The following is a 7,131-nucleotide window of genomic DNA, read 5'->3' as shown; positions in this document are numbered from 1 at the left end:
TGGTTTTGACCTGCAGAGATGGGAAAAGAGAATTGTGCCCTGATGGAGGGCACAGCCAAAGGGAAGGCACAACATCTCTTAAGCAGGGAGTTGAAGATCTATGTCAGGTAGTCATTTATTGAAGCAAAGGGTGCAGGAAGAGAAGGAGTGGAAAATAAAAATGAAAAGGCAGATTAAGTGTGCCTGGGTGGCTCAGTCATTTAAACATCTGCTTTGGGTCCAAGTCATGATTCCAGGGTCTGGGGATTGAGTCCTGCATGGGGCTCCTTGCTCAGTGGGGAGCCTGCTTCTTCCTCTGTCCCTCCCCTCATTTGTGCTCATGCACATGCACTTGCTCGCTCTCTCTCTGTCAAAATATGTAAAAAAAATCTTTAAAAAAAAAAGAAGATTAAGATTATACTGAAAAGGCCCTTTTAGAGGGGGGAGGAGTCAAGATGGCAGAGAAGTAGCAGGCTGAGACTACATCAGGTAGCAGGAGATCAGCTAGATAGCTTATCTAAACATTGCAAATACCTACAAATCCAATGGGAGATTGAAGAGAAGAAGAACAGCAAACAGAAAATCAACCACTTTCTGAAAGGTAGGACCCACGGAGAAGTGAATCCAAAGTGATGGAAGATAGACCGCAGGGGAGGGGGGGAGGGAGGGAACCAGCGCCCAGAAAGCAGCAGAGCAACGGAGCACTAAATCAGGACTTTTAAAAGTCTGTTCTGCTGAGGGACATCGCTCCAGAGGCTAAACAGGGGTGAAGCCCATGCAGGGTCAGTGTGGCCCCAGGTCTCGCAGGGTCACAGAAGGATCAGGGGTGTCTGAGTGTCGCAGAGCTTGCAGGTATTAGAACAGGGAAGCTGGCTACAAAAACAGAGCCGAGGGGTGCGCTCTCAGCTCAGGGTTACCTTGAACTGGTCGCAGGCTGGGTGAACTTGGACCACGGCCAGAGGCCAGGGAGACGGGAGTGATTAGGCGCTAGTCTCTCAGGGTGCACTGAGGAGTGCGTCCCCAAGCTCTCGGCTCCGCCCTGCTCGAGACTGGAAGGCCGCCATTTCTATTCCCATCCTCCGGAGCTCTATGGAAAGCGCTCAGGGAACAAAACCTCCCCAAAGCAAACCCAGGGGATTACTCAGCCCAGCCCCTGGTAAGGGCGGAGCAATTCCGCCTGGGGCAAAGACACTTGAGAATCACTACACCAGGCCCCTCCCCCAGAAGATCAACAAGAAATCCAGCCAAGACCAAGTTCACCTACCAAGGAGTGCAGGCTCAATACCAAGGAGAGCAGCAGAATTCCAGAGGAGGAGAAAGCAAAGCACGGAACTCATGGCTTTCTCCCCATGATTCTTTAGTCTTGCAGTTCATTTAATATTTTTTTCAATTTTTTCTTCTGCTGCTAAATTTTTTAAAACTTTTACCCTTTTCTTTTTTAACATTTTTAACTAGTTAATCTAATACATATATTTCATTTATATTTTTTCTTTATTTCTTTTTTTAATTATTTTTTTTCTGAACCTCTTTTTTTTTTTTTTTTAAAGATTTTATTTATTTATCAGAGAGAGAGAGGGGGAGAGAGCGAGCACAGGCAGACAGAATGGCAGGCAGAGGCAGAGGGAGAAGCAGGCTCCCTGCTGAGCAAGGAGCCCGATGTGGGACTCGATCCCAGGACGCTGGGATCATGACCTGAGCCAAAGGCAGCTGCTTAACCAACTGAGCCACCCAGGCGTCCCTTCTGAACCTCTTTTTATCTCCTTTCTCCCCCCCATGATTTGGGGTCTTTTCTGATTTGGTTAAAGCATATTTTCCTGGGGTCTTTGCCACCCTTTTAGTATTTTACTTGCTCCTTCATATACTCTTTTCTGGACAAAATGACAAGGCGGAAAAATTCACCACAAAAAAAAAGAACAAGAGGCAGTACCGAAGGCTAGGGACCTAATCAATACAGACATTGGTAATATGTCAGATCTAGAGTTCAGAATGATGATTCTCAAGGTTCTAGCCAGGCTCAAAAAAAGGCATGGAAGATATTAGAGAAACCCTCTCGGGAGATATAAAAGCCCTTTCTGGAGAAATAAAAGAATTAAAATCTAACCAAGTTGAAATCAAAAAGCTATTAATGAGGTGCAATAAAAAATGGAGGCTCTCACTGCTAGGATAAATGAGGCAGAAGAAAGAATTAGTGATATAGAAGACCAAGTGACAGAGAATAAAGAAGCTGAGCAAAAGAGGGACAAACAGTTACTGGACCACGAGGGGAGAATTCGAGAGATAAGTGACACCATAAAACAAAATAACATTAGAATAATTGGGATTCCAGAAGAAGAAGAAAGAGAGAGGGAAGCAGAAGGTATATATTGGAAAGAATTATTGTAGAGAATTTCCCTAATATGACAAAGGGAATGAGCATCAAAATCCAGGAGGTATAGAGAACCCCCCTCAAAATCAACAAGAATAGGTCCACACCCCGTCACCTAATAGCAAAATTTACAAGTCTTAGTGACAAAGAGAAAACCCTGAAAGCAGCCCGGGAAAAGAGGTCTGTCACATACAATGGTAAAAATATTAGATTGGCAGCTGACTTATCCACAGAGACCTGGCAGGCCAGAAAGAGCTGGCATGATATTTTCAGAGCACTAAATGAGAAAAACATGCAGCCAAGAATACTATATCCAGCTAGGCTATCCTGAAAATAGAAGGAGAGATAAAAAGCTTCCAGGACAAACAAAAACTGAAAGAATTTGCAAACACCAAACCAGCTCAACAGGAAATATTGAAAGGGGTCCTCTAAGCAAAGAGAGAGCCTAAAAGTAGTAGATCAGAAAGGAACAGAGACATACACAGTAACAGTCACCATACAGGCAATACAATGGCACTAAATTCATATCTCTCAATAGTTACCCTGAATGTTAATGGGCTAAATGCCCCAATCAAAAGACACTGGGTATCAGAATGGATAAAAAAACAAAACCCATCAATATGTTGCCTACAAGAAACTCATTTTAGACCCGAAGACACCTCCAGATTTAAAGTGAGGGGGTGGAAAACAATTTACCATACTAATGGACATCAGAAGAAAGCAGGGGTGGCAATCCTTATAACAGATCAAATAGATTTTAAGCCAAAGACAATAATAAGAAATGAGGAAGGACACTATATCATACTCAAAGGGTCTGTCCAACAAGAAGATCTGACATTTTTAAATATCTATGCCCCTAACGTGGGAGCAGCCAACTACATAAACCAATTATTAACAAAATCAAAGAAACACATCAACAATAATACAATAATAGTAGGGGACTTTAACACTCCCCTCACTGAAATGGACAGATCATCCAAACAAAAGATCAACAAGGAAATAAAGGCCTTAAATGACACACTGGACCAGAAGCACATCACAGATATTTCAGAATATTTCATCCCAAAGCAACAAAATACACATTCTTCTCTAGTGCACAAGGAACATTCTCCAGAATAGATCTCATCCTGGGTCCTAAATTAGGTCTCAACCAGTATCAAAATATTGGGATCATTCCCTGCATATTTTCAGACCACAATGATCTGAAGCTAGAACTCAATCACAAGAGGAAATTTGGAAAGAACCCAAATACATGGAGACTAAACAGCATCCTTCTGAAGAATGAATGGGTCAACCAGGAAATTAAAGAAGAATTGAAAAAATTCATGGAAACAAATGATAATGAAAACACAACAGTTCAAAATCTGTGGGATACAGCAAAGGCATTCCTGAGAGGAAAATAAATGTGGTACAAGCCTTTCTCAAGAAACAAGAAAAGTCTCTAGTACACAACCTAGCCCTACACCTAAAGGAGCTGGAGAAAGAACAAGAAAGAAACCCTAAACCCAGCAGGAGAAGAGAAATAATAAAGATCAGAGCAGAAATCAATGAAATAGAAACCAAAAAAAAAAAAAAAAAAATAGAACAGATCAACAAAACTAGGAGCTGGTTCTTTGAAAGAATTAATAAGATTGATAAACCCCTGGCCAGACTTATCAAAAAGAAAAGAGAAAGGACCCAAATAAATAAAGTCATGAATGAAAGAGGAGAGATCACAACTAACACCAAAGAAATACAGACAATTATAAGAACATACTATGAGCAACTCTACGCCAATAAATTTGACAATCTGGAAGAAATGGATGCATTCCTAGAAACATATAAACTACCACAACTGAACCAGGAAGAAATAGAAAGCCTGAACAGACCCATAACTAGTAAGGAGATTGAAACAGTCATCAAAAATCTCCAAACAAACAAAAGCCCAGGGCCAGACGGCTTCTCAGGGGAATTCTACCAAACATTTAAAGAAGAACTAATTCCAATTCTTCTGAAACTGTTCCAAAAAATCGAAATGGAAGGAAAACTTCCAAACTCATTTTATGAGGCCAGCATCACCTTGATCCCAAAACCAGACAAGGATCCCATCAAAAAAGGGAACTACAGACTAATATCCTTGATGAACAGAGATGCGAAAATTCTCACCAAAATACTAGCCAATAGGATTCAACAGTACATTAAAAGGAGTATTCACCATGACCAAGTGGGATTTATTCCAGGGCTGCAAGGTTGGTTCAACATCCACAAATCTATCAATGTGATACAACACATTAATAAAAGAAAGAACAAGAACCATATGATACTCTCAATAGATGCTAAAAAAGCATTTGACAAAGTACAGCATCCCTTCCTGATCAAAACTCTTCAAAGTGTAGGGATAGAGGGCACATACCTCAATATTATCAAAGCCATCTATGAAAAACCCGCCGCAAATATCATTCTCAATGGAGAAAAACTGAATGCTTTCCCGCTAAGGTCAGGAACACGGCAGGGATGTCCATTATCACCACTGCTATTCAACATAGTACTAGAAGTCCTAGCCTCAGCAATCAGACAACAAAAGGAAATTAAAGGCATCCAAATTGGCAAAGAAGAAGTCAAACTATCACTCTTCGCAGATGATATGATACTATATGTGGAAAACCCAAAAGACTCCACTCCAAAACTGCTAGAACTTGTATAGGAATTTAGTAAAGTGTCAGGATATAAAATCAATGCACAGAAATCAGTTGCATTTCTCTACACCAACAACAAGACAGAAGAAAGAGAAATTAAGGAGTCAATCCCATTTACAATTGCACCCAAAACCATAAGATACCTAGGAATTAACCTAACCAAAGAGGCTAAGAATCTATATTCAGAAAACTATAAAGTGCTCATGAAAGAAATTGAAGAAGATACAAAGAAATGAAAAAATGTTCCATGCTCCTGGATTGGAAGAACAAATATTGTGAAAATGTCTATGCTACCTAAAGCAATCTACAAATTTAATGCAATTCCTATCAAAGTACCAACCATCTTTTTCAAAGAAATGGAACAAATAATCCTGAAATTTATATGGAACCAGAAAACACCTTGAATAGCCAAAGGAAGATTGAAAAAGAAAGCCAAAGTTGGTGGCATCACAATTCCGGACTTCAAGCTCTATTACAAAGCTGTCATCATCAAGACAGCATGGTACTGACACAAAAACAGACACACAGATCAATGGAACAGAATAGAGAGCCCAGAAATAGACCCTCAACTCTATGGTCAACTAATCTTCGACAAAGCAGGAAAGAATATCCAATGGAAAAAAGACAGCCTCTTCAATAAATGGTGTTGGTAAAATTGGACAGCCACATGCAGAAAAATGAAATTGGACCATTTCCTTATACCACACACAAAAATAGACTCAAAATTGATGAAGGACCTCAATGTGAGAAAGGAATCCATCAAAATCCTTGAGGAGAACACAGGCAGCAACCTCTTCCACCTCAGCCGCAGCAACATCTTCCTAGGAACATCGCCAAAGGCAAGGGAAGCAGGGGCAAAAATGAACTATTGGGATTTCATTAAGATAAAAAGCTTTTGCACAGCAAAGGAAACAGTTAACAAAACCAAAAGACAACAGACAGAATGGGAGAAGATATTTGTAAATGACATATCAGATAAAGGGCTAGTGTCCAAAATCTATAAAGAACTTAGCAAACTCAACACCCAAAGAACAAATAATCCAATCAAGAAATGGGCAGAAGACATGAACAGACATTTCTGCAAAGAAGATATCCAGATGGCCAACAGACACATGAAAAAGTGCTCAACATCTCTCGGCATCAGGGAAATACAAATAAAAACCACAATGAGATATCACCTCACACCAGTCAGAATGGCTAAAATTAACAAGTCAGGAAATGACAGATGCTGGCGAGAATGCGGAGAAAGGGGAACCCTCCTACACTGTTGGTGGGAATGCAGGCTGGTGAAACCGCTCTGGAAAACAGCATGGAGGTTCCTCAAAATGTTGAAAATAGAACTACCCTATGACCCAGAAATTGCACTACTGGGTATTTACCCTAACGATACAAACATAGTGATCCGAAGGGGCATGTGCACCTGAATGTTTATAGCAGCAGTGTCTACAATAGCCAAACTATGGAAAGAACCATAGTTCTTGAAGTAGAAGAAAAGAACTATTCATCTGTTGATGTCCATCAACAGATGAATGGATAAAGAAGATGTGGTATATATACACAACGGAATACTATGCAGCCATCAAAAGAAATGAAATCTTGCCATTTGCGACAATGTGGATGGAACTAGAGGGTATCATGCTTAGCGAAATAAGTCAATCAGAGAAAGACAACTCTCATATGATCTCCCTTATATGAGGAAGTGGAGATGCAACATGGGGGTTTAAGGGGGTAGGAGAAGAATAAATGAAACAAGATAGGATTGGGAGGGAGACAAAGCATAAGTGACTCTTAATCTCACAAAACAAACTGAGGGTTGCTGGGGGGAGGGGGGTTGGAAGAGGGGTGTGGGGTTATGGACACTGGGGAGGTGTACATATGGTGAGTGCTGTGAAGTGTGTAAACCTGGCGATTCACAGACCTGTACCCCTGGGGATAAAAATACATTGTATGTTTATAAAAAATTAAAAAAATTAAAAAATAAATTTTGAAAAAAGGCCCTTTTAAAAATTCATAGTTGGATAAATCTACAGTTGAAATTGTTAACCCAAAATTTGAATATTTGGTCTATTTTCACAAGTGTCTTGGAAGATAGTTATCCATGTCAATTAACGA

The sequence above is a fragment of the Mustela nigripes genome, chromosome 2 (assembly GCF_022355385.1).
Source record: "Mustela nigripes isolate SB6536 chromosome 2, MUSNIG.SB6536, whole genome shotgun sequence".
NCBI lineage: Eukaryota > Metazoa > Chordata > Mammalia > Carnivora > Mustelidae > Mustela > Mustela nigripes.
The sequence above is the reverse complement of the archived record's forward strand: the minus strand, read 5'-3'. Positions refer to the sequence as shown.